The 16,443-nt window shown below is 35.1% G+C and overlaps 1 pseudogene; it reads right to left on the bottom strand.

Annotated features, from left to right (window-relative positions):
* Nucleotides 1-15,623: 15,623 nt before the first annotated feature.
* LOC145246938 (U2 spliceosomal RNA) lies at nucleotides 15,624-15,760 on the bottom strand (annotated as a pseudogene).
* Nucleotides 15,761-16,443: the final 683 nt, after the last annotated feature.

Raw genomic sequence — 16,443 nt, forward strand, 5'->3', positions numbered from 1 at the left:
AGTTCAAATAAATTGCTACAGCAGGAATTGGGATACACTTTTATAAAGCCTGATTGTCGCAGCTAAAGAATTTCATAATTGCAGTTTAGACGTTAGGACAATTGAGAAGAACGATATGCAATGAAATTCTGTTTAACACTTGGGAAAATGTCCCCGAAACGTATGGAATACTTCAGACTGCTTTTGGACCATCTTACATGAGTTAAGCATAATTTCTTGAGCTGCATAAGTTCATATGAGGCAAGGCATATGTGAGGGATAATGAACGGTGTAAGGAACACTAGAGTTGATGGGCCAAATAATGAATTTCACGAATAAAGACCTTTGTGTGTCTCTAAAGACAATAAGTGCACAGGTTGATGTCAGTGTGGGAACTGTACACAAAATTATTCGCGAGGAACTTGATATACGCAGGATTTGCGCGAACTTTGTCCCAACAGTGCTCAGAGCAGATTAGAAAGAAAAAAGACGTTGTCATGGCCGTAGGGAGACATTCGAGCTGTTTGATTCAGATCCTCCAGTTCTTAAAGGTCTGGAGACCTGCGATGAAAGCTGGATCTACTGCTGTGACTTAGAAACAAAGAGACGAAGTTCGCAGCGAAAGCATGCTCTCTCTCTCTCTCTCTCTCTCTCTCTCTCTCTCTCTATCTATCTATCTATCTATCTATCTATCTATCTATCTCAGACTGATGAATGCCAGACAGAGAGAACCCACCCAGAAACTTATGATGATTCCTTCGTTTTTTTTTGTTTTTTTTTTTTGGACAGTATGGACATGATCTACAGCTCTTCAATAAGTTTCCAGACTTTTTTATACATGCATATAAAGTTATTGTAGATTCTTGAAAATTCAATATTTTATTGCTATACATCTTACCGATGTTTTCATTATTATTATTTCAGGTTCAAATGAACAGCTACAGCAAGCATTGTTATACATCCTACTAAAGCTTGATTTTAACGGCTGATGAATTAAAAAAAAACAGGGCGTAAGGACACTTTAGAATAGCGTTATGCAATAAAATTCTGTTTTGAAAAACCTTGAAAAAAATGCCACAGAAAGGTATGGAATGCATCGGACTGCTTTTGGACTATCTTACATGAATCGAGGATCAATTTTTGATTAGCATAAGAGATGCAAGGAAGGCTAGGAGTCTGTAAGGAATGATGAGAGGTGTAGGAGGAGTAAGGGAGTCAGAACATCAGAGGCGATTGGCTAAATAATTTTTTTTTTATCAACTCTAGAGGAATTTCATTCAAGCTGAAATATTATGCACGGTTTGTTTTTATATGAGTTTTTACATATCCAATATTTTATCATTTTTTTTTTGTCAATTTATAATTACAATAAATTGCGGTTTAACTTAATGCCTTAACTAGCAAATTCTAGCATGGCTACAAATATAATTTGCTGATTTCTTTATGTCCGCTGATGAGAATAATAATAAGAATAGCATTCTTTGAAATCCCTCGGAATAAGGACTTTTGTTTTTTGGGGTATTCAGTCGAAGAATAAATTTTGATTGTAAAGTTCAACTTACAGTTTTAATTTTCTTTCTCTTAATATATATATATATATATATGTGTGTGTGTGTGTGTGTGTGTGTGTGTGTGTGTGTGACAAGTGTTATAAAAAAGCACAGAATGGTTCTGTTTCAACTTCTCCAACCTCCACATTTCGTAAATAAGAACAGTCGTATGTCTCAATATACAATAAGTGCACCGTTTGGTGTCAGTGTGGGAACTGTAACACAATTATTCGCAAGGAACCGAAGATGTGGAAGATTTGCACGAAGTTTGTCCTAATAGTGCTCAATCTTTGTCCCAGACTATTTGACGAAGACGGGCATCAAGACAGTTCCTCACCCCCCATACAGTCTTCACCTTGTTCCCTGTGACTTTTGATTATTCCCTAAGCTCCAGGAAACGTTAGCGGCTGCCGTCATGAAACAATCAAGAAGATTAAAGTGGCCGTGGGACATTAAAACAAGAGCTCGGGCCCTATGTACTGTTCATAACTTTATGTGCCTGTGTATATATTAAGAGTGTGCATATGTACGGTAATGCCTTTCTATATAATAACCTTCCTTAACTACCATAGCGAAAAGTTGGTAGAGGCAGCAACCCCAATTTTTACCCATTAACTCTTATTGTTTTGGACTCAAATCAAATTAAAATGTTTGACCCATATCCAAGTAATCTACATCTAAATTTTAAGTGTTTAGACCCAAAATTGGCGGAGGAATTCGGTAGAGTCTGCAAAGGTCAACTTTTTCAACTCTGACCTTTTGGCAGCCAATTTTCGCCTAAAAACTGATAACAAATCTTGCTGCATGTCTGAATACCCTTTATGTCAAATTTCAAATGTTAAGATCCAGAATTGGCTTAATAGTTTGTTAGAGATCGCAAAAGTCAACTCTTTTGAACTTTGACCCCTTGGCAGCCACCTGTTCGGCCAAAAACCGACTAAAAATATTGCTTTATGTCTGAATACACTTTATGTAACATTTCAAATGTTTAGACCAAAAAATTGCTTAGGAATTTTGTAGAGACCACAGAGGTAATTTTCTTTTTAACTTTGCTCCCAATTATGACCCCTTAACATTTATTGTTTTGAGCTCAAACTTAGTTAGATCTATGTCCAAGGAACCCCCATCTAAAATTTCAAGTGTTTAGACCCAAAATAGGCGGAGAAGTTTGGTAGGGTTTTCAAAGGTCAAATCGTTGAACTTTGACTTCTAAACAGCAACATCTCTGGCCGAACCCAATCAAAAAGATTTTCCCAAATCTGAATACCCCTTATATCAAATCTCGAGTCTGTAGACTGAAAATTGACAGAGTTATTTGGTAGGGAAATGTACACACACAGACACACACTCACTAACATTTTCACTTTTATAGATATATAGATTATTATTATGTTATTGATATTATTATTAGTAGTAGTATTAGTAGTATTAGTAGAAGTAGTAGTAGTAGTACAAGGTTATTCGTTAAGGTTTTCTTCCTATATATTATTCCCAATACGTCCAAGCCAAACAGCACAGAAGTAGTTAGGCTTAGAAAACTGTCCTGTGAATGCTTTTGTCAGTACGCATTATCTCATCAAAGATAGGGAAACACAGAATATAAGTTTAGCTTCAGCCTACAATAACAGAATGGTGGTTTGCATGCTGCAAAACCCACCAACCAAGCAACTAACCAACCTATTACTTTTATAGATATATAGATTATTATTATGTTATTGATATTATTATTATTATTAGTAGTAGTAGTATTAGTAGAAGAAGTAGTAGTAGTAGTGCAAGGTTATTCGTTAAGGTTTTCTTCCTATATATTATTCCCAATACGTCCAAGCCAAACAGCACAGGAGTAGTTAGGCTTAGAAAACTGTCCTGAATGCTTTTGTCAGTACGCATTATCTCATCAAAGATAGGGAAACACAGAATATTAGTTTAGCTTCAGCCTACAATAACAGAATGGTAGTTTGCATGCTGCAAAACCCACCAACCAAGCAACTAACCAACCTATGTTCGTGTGTTCGATGTTTGTGAAATTTAATTTGATTTCTGTTTTCGGCTTTAACTGTCAATTCCGAAAGGCAAAACATAAGAAGGACGGCTGAATAAAGAAATACAAATAAATGAAAAGGAGGATTTCGCTTTGACTTTGAAGCTGAAACTCATTTTGATGTCTAGCTAAAGATAGAAGAAAAAAAACAGGAATTTCTTGACAAATAACTAAAGCGAATGACATCGGCGAAAAAGCTTAAGTGCAAGCTGTCTAAACACTTCGTGATGAAAAGCCAAAGTTTGGAAGATAAAAGGCACGGATATTCAAGAGGCACTTGCAATATCTACGCGCTTAGCGACGAAACGGCTATTTACAACTTGGGCGTGACCGGACAATTCGAAAATGGCGCTTACTAGAGCGGACGTTTCTGAAACGTTTGTTTTGTTAAACATAAACTTTAAAAGCAAACGAAAATGTGATTCAACGCTTAAGCGTGACAGACCGTATAACAAGCTTGAATAAAGTATTAATGAAATGCGCCAATAAGTCTGTATTTCACGTTTACTCTTTTTCGCCCTGGAAAGGGGATTATTTTCACTAGGAACGTAAGGAGCTGCTATTTGTGATCGCGCACTGATTAGTGGAGTAGCGAGATGTCTGTTTATATATCGTTTAGATTTCTGCCGGTCAGTATAGTCAGGGAACCAGGAAACAGTCAACAGACTCTAAAGTTTGGAAGTTCAAGAGAAAAAAAATGCTAAAAATGTAAAAATAATTTCCTAAAATCAACAGTTAGCTCTATGATAAGATATTGGCAAGTTCGAAATGAATGATTCTCTTTAGAGCGCAATTGAACCATGATACTTGGCTTTGGCATTTAATCTTTAACTGAAGCCAGTATCTCTACAATTATATAAAGGTAACTTTATCTTTGTGTGTGTGTGAGTTTTATAGACTCCGAAACGGCTGAACAGATTTTCTTTAAAATTTAAAGAACTTCAGTGTATAAGTCTGAGAGTGATCTTAGTAAAGTTTTGGCTAAGAATAGCCCGATAATTGTCAGTAATCAATAATCGAAAACGTTATTTTAATTTATCTATCATCGGTGAAGCCATTTTCTCCATGTCGTCGCTTAGCAAGAATGATAGAACAACGGGCCGTGAAAATTCTACTGTGGGTAAGTTGATAGCGTTTTTTTTTTCTTTTCTTTTTATTTTTTTACATGACGTGGTCTGTAGGTTCAAACTCCATACGTAAATTCCTGATTTTTTTCATTAACTGCAAAGAATTTTATAAGACTTGAACATGGACGTGATTTTTAGGGGGGGGAGGTGCATGATGTGGTCTGTAGTTTCAAAGCCCGTACGTAAATTTCTTAATGTTTGCTTTTTCATTAACTGGAAACAAGTTTATATAAAATACTTTTTTTTTTAAATAAACAGTAGGTTCTCCAGATTGCGATGTAGAATAGCATATATTTTGGAGGCATGTGAAGCTTCCTCCCGGACGATTTCAAGGATTTCGATGACAATAAAAATATAGGAGTGTGAAATATTCGTTGTACATCACTCAATCCCAGGCAATGTCGGGTCTCTCTGCTAGTGTAATATAATTTTATAAAATCAACAGTAAATTTTCTACAGTGCAATGTAAACTACAAGTTATTGCGAACTAACTCACTGCGGAAAGGAATGTGAAGCTTCCACCACCGATACATTGGGTCCCAAACTAGAGCATGCAATTAATTGGGTTGATTAAAATTAAGCGATCCCACCGATTTCGATGATAAATGTAGGGGAGGATGAAACATTCGTTAATCCTGATTCAATCCCGGAAAATGTCGCGTCTTCCTGCTAGTGTTATTATCGATGTGTTTTGACTTATCAAAAATGCGATACGACCATAATATATGAGTATCGATAAAAATATTATTTCTAAATTATCCGTGGCAGATCAACTTAATTGATGTTCCAAAATTAAGCGTGACAAACCTAGAGAAAAATATACTTATATAATTTTTGTGTGCGTGCGTGTGTGTGTGTGTATGTGTGTGTGTGTATTGATATTCATATAAACCTCCTTTTCTCTATTTATTTAAAACTAAGGGCGGGCAGTCGGCGTTACCCGAGTGTGGTGAGGGGTGGAGGGGGGGTAAATAAAAAAATTGAAAATAACGAATAAGCGAACGTAATAACCCTGTTAAAAAAAAACAACGAACGTGATGCAAAATAAAAAATAAGCGAACGATGTGAAAACTTCTTTAAAAAATCGAAAAAATAAAAAGCGAACGTGATTGGAGATTAAAAAACGAACGAAAATGGCATAAATAACCACGTTTCAATATTAAAAATTTTTAAATCGAAAACAAAAATATAGCTGATATCTCGGCTCGAACTGCAATCTGAAGATAACACCGACTTGTTTATGACCGTCTGAGCGATATTAGGTCGTTTTTTTTTTAATTAAACTAATTCAAGAAATAACGTTTTTGCGCATGCGTGTATGGATAAATTGTCATGAAGGAAAGATTTTTTGCTACCCTTCCTTGTAGAAAAGTGGCCAGTTAAGAGTAAAGGAATTAATGTTTTCAGCCATTTTTCCGATATTTCTCGTCCGAAGGGTAGGGCTTCAAAATGATACCGATCTCGTGAAAATCGGCCGCGAGACATACAAACATACATACATAAATACATTTAAAAAGACAGGTGAGATTTATATTATAGAAGAAAATACAAGTTTGTTATATATGGGTTGTGGAATTGCATTCATCTCTAAAAGATCTACCTAATTTGCATATTCTTTTAAAGATTTAATTTAATAAATCCCTTAGTTTGTTTCGGTTTTCTTATGGGATGATAATCTTTAGTTAACAATTACGTGGAATTATGTTCATGTAGATAGTCTACATGATTTATACTTGCGTAATATTTGGGTAAAAAGATTATAGTAAATACAAACATCTTCATATATATATATATATATATATATATATATAACTACTTACTTTTCTCACATAAAATTAATATACGAAAGTATAGATTTATGCGTAAACTTTAAGTATTTACTTCAAAAGTGCTCAATACGTAAGAAGAGCTAGTTAGTAATTTATAAAATATATATGGCGATTAAGCTACACTGAATATTTCGCGTTTCATTCACTCTAGGGCTCCTGAGACGTCCTAGAGTGGATGAAACGCGGAATATTCAGTGTAGCTTAATCGCCATATATATTTTATAAATTACTATATATATATATATATATATATATATATATAAAATAAAAGATCTGTGACTTACTTGCAGTTTCACTAAATACTTTTACATGCAAAATCCGATCCCGCATTTTGCTAATTCCTACCCTCTGATGAGAAGGAGAGTATTTCTTCGAAACTCCGCGGATTAAGGACTATCCACTTATCTTGTGCTTCCTTTTTAAAATTAAATATATTTTTAATTCTTTTTCAAGATGTCTTTTAACATGTTTTATTAATCATTTGTTCATATATATATCTATATATATATATATATATATAGATATAGATATAGATATAGATATATATATATATCATGTATGGGTATATATATATCTCTCTCTATATATATATATATATTTATATATATATATATATATATATATATATATATATATATATATATATATATATATATATTTGTTTAAAACATTTTGCCTAACAAACTTTTCCGTCAGTTTTTGGTCTACAGGCATAAAACTTAATATATAATGTATTCGAATACATGCGAATATTTATATTTGGGTTTTAGCTGGGGAAAACTGGCGCAAAAGGGTTTTAAATTACAAAAATTAAATTTGGCAGGTGTAAGACAAACGACGGTATTACGAATATGCAGGTGTAAAGTAATAGCTATTGATTCTTTTTTTTACTTTGAAGTAAACATGTATTCATAGTGCATTCACGTCGAAGGAAAAAGTAAATCGTCAGCTAAACGTTTTGGTTCCGATTCTTGTTGGTAGCGCACGCGTGATTGAGTGACGAAAATTTGCCGAATATTGTAGACTAGTAGTTCAGTGCGGCTTTGCTCAGGCCCTATGTACTGTTTATAACTTTATGGTCATATGTATGTATATATATTAAAACCTTTGACTAATGTCCAGGTAACCTTCATCTAACATTTCAAGTTTTTAGACCCTAAATTGGAGAAGGAGTTCGATAGAGTCTGCAACTTTGATCTCTTGGCAGCCAAATTTACGTCCAAAAACTGATTCAAAAGCTTATTTGCATATCTGAACACCCTTTATGTAAAATTTCAAATGTTTAGATCCAAAATTTGCTGAATACTTTTGCTAGAGACTGCAATGGTCCAATCTTTTGAACCTTGAACCCTTTGGCGGCCAAATTTTTGGCCAAAAACCAACTAAAAAGCTTGCCTCATGTCTGAATAAATTTTATGTAAAAGTTCAAATGTTTAGACTAAAAATTGGCTGAGTAATTTGGTAGAGACTGCAGAGATCAAATTCTTTAAAACTTTGACCCCACTTTTGACCCGTTAACATTTATTGTTTTGGGTTTAAATCATATCAAAAATTTGGATCGATGTTCAAGTAACCTACATCTAGAATTTCAAAGTTTAAGACCCAAAATTGGCGGAGGAGTTTGGTGGAGTTTTCAAAGGTCAAATCGTTAAACTCTGACCTCTTGACAGCCAAATTTGTGGCCGAAAACAGATTAAAAAATGTCTCCCAAATCACAGTAACTTGTATGTCAAATCCGGAGCCAGTAGACTGGAAATTGGCAGAGTAGTTTGTTAGAGAAATGTACACCCACAGATAGACACTTTCACTTTTATACATGTATACATTTGAATTGATAATTCATATTATTTGGGTAATTTGGACTACAGTCTCATCCCGAGTTTTATTCTCACAACATTTTGGCCGATATAACACCTGGTGCTCTTCAGGTGTATCTCTTTCAGTTCATTGCTAGGGCCTGTGGTGTAGCGGATAAAATACTTGGTAAAATTCAGTTGTAAGCTACAGGCGGTTGGAGGTTCAATCCTCAGTGCGGGAAACACGCAAAATACAACTGCATATTACTGAAGTCTTCTACCAAGTCATGGCTGACGGAAGGACAGCATGATACCTCCGTGGATTAAATAACAGGTTCCGTTTAAATTTCTGTGCCGAGAGATTCCCGAGTTCGACAAGATATACCCGACGCAGATTACATCAGCACTCAATATGAAAACAGCAGTGCAAAGTAATAGCTAATAATGCAAACGAGAAGAGAATGCTATTTCAAACTTGAGCGTGACAAAATAAAGAAACCTACATCATTCCAGCGCCGCCGCAGCCGGGATTGAACTCATTACACGAGTTTGTAGTGTAATTCAAATCTTTTCGGTAGCTGAATACTTGATGCTTCGCCAGGGATATCAAGGGTATCTTTTTATCGTGACGCTTAAGTGAGTCCCACCTACCATCGAGAGAAGGATAGACCGCGCCAGTTTCTCAATCTGGTTCTTTTTGCTCGCGGTAAAAGAAACATAGGAGACCAATAGCATGTCATTTTCAACTTAAGCATGTCAGACTAAAAAAATCATACGTCAAACTTAATCCTGACAGACCTATGATAGAATGTACTATTATAGAAAACTTTAATGGGTTGCCTTCATGTAATTTCTGAAGAAACGCGACGCACGTACTTATCGGCTGGATATGCCTGGACGTATCTAGACATCAATCGAATTGAAATGTTAATAAAAAAAAGCCATTTCTGAGCAAATCAAACGGCGACCTTTCAAAATTTCAACCGTGTTTGACAAGTGCCCGTGGTAATTCGTGTCCTGTGAATTATAATCTATAAATATTGATATATCAGGAAGTCGTTATCATAATGCACTTAAATAAAAAAGAACTTAGCTATGCAAATATATTGAAATGTTTAAATAGTATTCAGACTGTTGGAACTGTTCAAAATGTATCCAGATTATTTGAACAATTCGAATATTATTCGGGCTATTTTAACTATTAAAAAAGTAAGCAGACTATTTGAACTGTTCAAACAGTATCAATAATATTCGAACTGTCAAAAAAGAATCCATAATATTCGAACTGTTCAAAACGTATTTAGACTATTCGAACTATTCAAAAGTATCTGCACTATTCGAACCGTACAAAAAGTACCTATACTATTCAAACTGTTCAAAAAGTATCTAGACTTTCGAATACTATTCGAACTGTTCAAAAAGTATCTAGACTTTCGAACCGTTCAAAAGTATCTAGACTATTCGAACCGTTCAAAAAGTATCTAGACTTTCGAATACTATTCGAACTGTTCAGAAAGTATCTAGAATATTCGAACCGTTCAAAAAGTATCTAGACTATTCGAACCGTTCAAAAAGTATCTAGACTATTCGAACCGTTCAAAAAGTATCTAAACTATTCGAACCGTTCAAAAAGTATCTAGACTATTCGAACCGTTCAAAAAGTATCTAGACTATTCGAACCGTTCAAAAAGTATCTAGACTATTCAAACCGTTGAAAAGGTATCTAGACCATTCAAACCGTTCAAAAAGTATCTAGACTATTCGAACCGTTCAAAAAGTATCTAGACTATTCGAACCGTTCAAAAAGTATCTAAACTATTCGAACCGTTCAAAAAGTATCTAGACTATTCGAACCGTTCAAAAAGTATCTAGACTATTCGAACCGTTCAAAAAGTATCTAGACTATTCAAACCGTTGAAAAGGTATCTAGACCATTCAAACCGTTCAAAAAGTATCTAGACTATTCGAACCGTTCAAAAAGTATCTAGACCATTCAAACCGTTCAAAAAGTATCTAGACCATTCAAACCGTTCAAAAAGTATCTAGACTATTCGAACCGTTCAGAAATATCTAGACTATTCGAACCGTTCAAAAAGTATCTAAACTTTTTTAACTGTTCAACAAGCAACCAGGCTATTTTAACTACTCGAAAAGTATCATATTCCACAATAATTTCACATTTTCACTCTCCACTACTCCTTCTAGAAAATGCTCTGACTATTTTTTATTGCCTTCCAAATCCTTTCTTGCATAAATCCTAATGGACCGTTTTCGCAATTTGTAATGCCATCTCTTGTATTCCATTTTAGCTAACTCTTTACAGCTACTGGCGAGGTGTATAACATTCTCACTATTCTGTCCACACAGTTGGCATAAAATTATTATTATTATTATTATTATTATTATTATTATTAAAAGTCAATCTCTAAGGCGTCTTTCTATATGTTTTTACTACAATAAATACAAGCTAAAAATTGGGGAGTAAAATACTAACATTTTTTTAACGCACTGCCAAAACTGGTTAGATTTTTTTTAACAGTCTGTTAAAAACAGGCAAAAGTGCTTCATGCCATACTGGCTTTCGTTAAGAGTTGCACTTTTTTGTTGACAAAACCATTCGGCGGAAGTGACGTCAGACAAATTTTATGGTTCGAATGATAAACGCTGTATATAATACAGCTTTTTTTAAGCCAATATAAAATAGAAGTTTTAGTAAATTTTTACTTTGTTTCCAGCTTAACATTTTCCTTTAAAATGACAACTTTTACAGATTTTGGCATGCTGAAAACGAATATCGCATTTCAATTTTCCGCAAATAAGTTTTTCGGTGTTTAAGCAATTGAATTCCTTATGTTAAGTCTATAAAACCTGGGTTTTTTTTCAAATAAAAATACTAAATACGTAATTTGATTGGCGCTCAATTGTTTCATCTCGGTTATTTCTCACTCACAGGCGCGATGTTGATTTGCGCAGTATTTTATAAATACGAGGTACGTACAATAAGTTTCCAGACTTGTTCGCATGGACACGTTTATTGATAGTGCACACATGTAACTCTAGACGCCTTCGAAGTAATCTCCTCCGGTTGCAATCCACGTGTTGTACCGTTCCACGAACTAATGGAAAGCCCCATGGAAATCTTCATGTGTGAGCATGTCACTGTCTCTCGTCACACTCTCTTTCATCTCCTCAGTTGTCTCATAACGACAGCCTTTAAGGTTTTCCTTGACCGACCTTAGTATTAAACCAAAAGTCACTGGGAGCAAGGAAGGTCTGGACTATAGAGACGGTGAGGAACTATCTTAATGGCCATCTTGGTCAAATACTCTGTAACAAGGATAGAGCAATATTGGGATAAACTTCGCGCAAATCTTCCGCATTCTCTGTTCATTGCGAATAACTGTCTGCACAATTCACACGGACATCAAACTGTGCACTTATCGTTTTATAAACACACAACGGTTCTAATACAATTCTTTATTTGGCCAGTCAACTCCAGTGTTCTGACTTCCTTAGTTTTCTTAGTCCTCTCATCATCTCTCACAAACTCCTTACTCCTTTTGAATCTCTTATCCTACTCAAAAACTGACGCTCGCTACATGCAAGATAAGCTATCAGCAACCTGAAGCATTCCGTACGTTTCTGCTGCATTTTTTTTTTCAAGTTTAAAACAAACTTTCATTGCATATAATTCTTCTTAAATGTCCACAAATGCAGATTGCATTTTTTAAATTCACCAGCTGTGACACTGAGGCTTTCGTAGAGTGTATTTCAATTCCTTGTTCATTTGAACCTGAAATCATAAAAAATTGGCCAGTCCTCTGATAATATGTATAGCAATAACATACTGCATTTTCAAGCGTCTACACCAATTTAAAATGCCTGTACAAAAAAAATGTCTAGAACTTATTGAAAACACCTCGCATATGTTATTTGTTCTTCAAAATTATTTGATCTATTTCCTGCTTCATTTGTCCCAGATCGTTTTAATGTATAGGTGGGGGATTAAGAACGGGGACGAGACGACATTCATAATAGAAGCGTAGACAGTGGAGATGTGTAACGGAAGTATTTAAACCGGACGGGTAGATTCATTATTGAAGAGAGGGATACAGTCAACCTTTGGAAGGGGTTTATAAAGTTCATTATACAAGACAAGGACAGCATGATGATACATATAAGCAGAAGACAACACATTACCTTGCGGTTGATAACAGAGACAAAAAGCTTCATTTTTCTCATCATTCTATATAATCCCGAACAACACCGAGTAATTCTGCTAGTCTTAAATGAACGTGATTCGAACTTGGAACACCCAGGTTGTCATTCTGTGTCGTTAACCAATTGGCCCTGTCACCTCCTAATTATGATTCTGTAATGATGTACGAAATCTACGGGTTTTTTTTATTAGGTTGGTGCAAAAAATGTTTTTTGACGTTCGACTATATTTAAAAAAAAAACGACGTTATTTTTGCACAAACCTAATAAATGCGGTTTGTTGCATTGTGGGGGTGGGGAGGTTCACATAAGAGGGATGAGACAACATTTATGATAGAAGGCTGTAGAGATGTGAAGAGAGAAGTTTTAATGAACAATTCTTTAAACAAGAGGGAGGAGATGAATTATTGAAGTAGAGCAATACAGTCAACCTTTGGAATGGTGTTTACGTATAAATTTCATTATACAAGACGAGGGCAGTATGATGATGCATATAAGCAGAAGAAAAAACATTACCTTGCGGTTGAAAAAAGACGACAAAAAACTTACATAACAAATAGAAGACATTTATTTTTACAGCTGATGATGAGAAATCGATGCCTGGCTAAGTTGCTACATTTTGTCGTCTTTGTATCCCCTTTGCTTCCTAAAGAGTTTCAGCTTACTTTCTGCTGAACCAACTCGAACTATTCTCCGACTCGCACTCTTACTTAGATTCTGTGTATATAATAATTCTATGTGACGTCAACACGTAGCCCAAACATGTGCATCCTATAAATAAGCCTTCAACACGCGTTGTGGCAACACAAGGACATTCCTCAATTTCATTGTTCCATTATTCCTGCTTCGACCCAAAAGAGCCAACGAAACGTTCTGTTTACCGCATTCTTTTCTTTCATAAGTTACTCTAATTTTGCATTCCTCATTAAAATGGATAATTCCACTGTATTCCTGGAATCGTATCTCTAACTAACAATACGTAATCATTTTATCTTTTGATAACTGAGTTCGATTCCAGCATTCTCCTTTAATAATAATTATATTCGATCTTAATTATTTCGTTCCTAACTAAAATCGGGCAAATTAAAAATAGACGTTACCCCGGTCATAACTCGTAGATATTATGATTTAGACATTATATAAAAAGTTTTAAGAAGGAGTGAGCCGACCGAGCGCCCCCTCGAATAAAAGCCCTTTGCGGACATACAGAATAAGTGCACACACACACACACATTTTGCCTTTTATATATCTAGAAGGCTGCAGAGATGTGAAGAGAGAAGTGTTAATGAACAGTTCTTTAAACAGGAGGGGGATGCATTATTGGAGTAGAGCAATACAGTCAACCTTTGGAAAAGTTTACGTATAAAGTTCATTATACAATACGAGGACAGCATGATGATACATATAAGCAGAAGACAACACATTACCTTGGTTGACATGACAAACGAAGACAAAATAGCTTACATAACAAATAGAAGGCATTTATTTTTACAGCTGATGATGAGAATTAGATGCCTGGCTTAGTTGCTACATTTTGTCGTCTTTGTCTCCCCTTTCAGTTAACTCTCTGCTGGACTAATTCAGACTGTTCTCTGACTCTCTAAATGAACTGAACTCAAGTGTATATATTTATTTTGTGACGTCAACACATGCATCCAAATTAACCAACCCAACTTTCTGTTTACCGCATTCTTTTGTTTCATAAGTTACTCTCATTTTGCATTCCTCATTACAATGGATAATTCCACTGTATTCCTGGAATCGTATCTCTAACAAACAATCGTAATCATTTTATCTTTTTATTGTGGTGGCACCCACTCATTTACATATGTGGATAATATTACACATTAAATAACAAGACTCGGTTAGTCTGAGTGTGTGTTAACCAGAAGCCACCGAAGGCCGAGCCGAGAGCAGATATGTTTTCCAGCCAAGACTCTCTTACCTGATAACCATTATGTAAATATCCTATAAATATACTTTTCCTAATACACTTCTTATTGATCTACCTTTGTCTGTTGAGTCTTCATTTGTATTGCCTTATACGTTATTTGGTTCAACCTGCAAACATAACACTTTTGATAACTGAGTTCGATTCCAGCATTCTCTTCTAATAATAACTATATTCGTAATTCCTAATTACTTCGTTCCTAAAGAAAAACCGGGAGCTGTCCCCTTCAATATATAATGGTTTGCCTCAATAAATTCGATTTTTTGGCATGTCATTGCAATACAACTACGTTGTGTCCAGTAACTATTTTGCAAGAACTGAAGGCTTGTGGAACTCTCTTTTTGCTAACCGTTCTCTGCTTAATTAAACTCCTGGCTTTTTCAATACAAAAGTAAATAAACATCTTCAGTCGGTATGTGAATCGTCTTACATATTTGTTAGTTCCTTATATCAAGTACCGTCATGGCTTGTATTGAGTGAATTCAACGAAAGAAATTCAAAAGTAATCGTCTATTTCCTCTATATATGTTTTCTTTTATTGTCTTTCCCCCGTCCCGTAGGTATTGGCAAGATTATTAATAATTGTGTTACTATTTTAAATCTTATATAACAGTATATTCCGATATTCAGTGTTGTGTTTAGTTTTATTTCTTTAAATTGGTTATAAATGACAAAGGAGAGAAAACCGTGAAAAATAAGGGTGACACCAAAATAAAATGATAGCGGCTAAGACAAATCGACGCAATATTAAGGAATGCTGCTTCCGTAATTCCTGTATATGCGGAAGCGATTTCTTTAGATAATTGATTCAAAACCTTACATTTCCTCGATATCTTCTCAACATAAAACAAGGCCGATAGCCATTAATCGCGTGCTCTCGTGTAATGTATGAATGCATGAATGTAGGATTGACATGAAATTCTTAAAGAGAAACAAAAATGACCGAAAAATGGGCTGGGATGACTTATATAAATAAAAAGTAAATGACTTAGAATGACTTTAATGACCTTAAGGATGAATTGAATGACCTTAAGAATGACTTGAATGCTTAAAAAATAACTATAATCCTTAAAAGAAAACTTCAATCATCTGGAGAATGACTTGAATGGCTTTGAGACTGACTGGTTGTAAAGTGGGTGATCATTATACATTAAATTAATGCAGAAAAGTGATCCTTACTTTATATCACAAAGTTACAAACATAAGTACAGCATGTAGTAAGAACAGATACTACACTTTGATCTCGGCCAAAAGGCCAAGAAAAGGGTATTTATTTGCTCCCCACCGAGCAAATTAGGCACAAGGTCGATTTTTAATGTGAGGATTTAGGGGGAATGGGGACCAACGTCCCGGGGAATAGAGGAGCTGCATAGTGACAATTGGTATGAAGGGTTGCCCCTACATTGACCAAGGTCTTATATGTAGGATTGCCCCCACATATGGTCTTTGCTTGCAGTATCTGCCGGCAAGATACTACACTTTGATCTTGGCCAAAAGGCCAAGAACAGCTTAAAAACCTAAAAACAGCATCTACTAACAACATACCTTTGATCTTAACCAAAAAGGCCAAGCACAAAAGTGTTACGGACAGACCGACCGACAGACCGACAGACCGACAGACCGACCGACCGACGGAGTGACTTATAGAGTCGCTTGCACGTGACTAAAAATGCTTCCTATTTAGAAAGCCATTCTTATTCGGGAAAAAGGGGAGGTTTTATATTGGCATAACATGCTGAACGTTATTTTCAGTTAAAAATAAAAATTGTTGATTTAATGACTTTTACGCTTTCATTCAAAATTGTCTTCTGATAGCTGATTGGGTAATCGCTTCTGCATCTTCACTCAGTTGTACTGATAATCCAGTCGTTCAGGTAAAGCCATGTATGCACTTAAATTTAAAATAGTGGTCGATAGTAATTATCAACACGTGAATTATATATGAAATCTA

This window comes from Euprymna scolopes, chromosome 24 (genome assembly GCF_053919585.1).
Source record: "Euprymna scolopes isolate OS-2025 chromosome 24, ASM5391958v1, whole genome shotgun sequence".
Classification (NCBI taxonomy): domain Eukaryota; kingdom Metazoa; phylum Mollusca; class Cephalopoda; order Sepiida; family Sepiolidae; genus Euprymna; species Euprymna scolopes.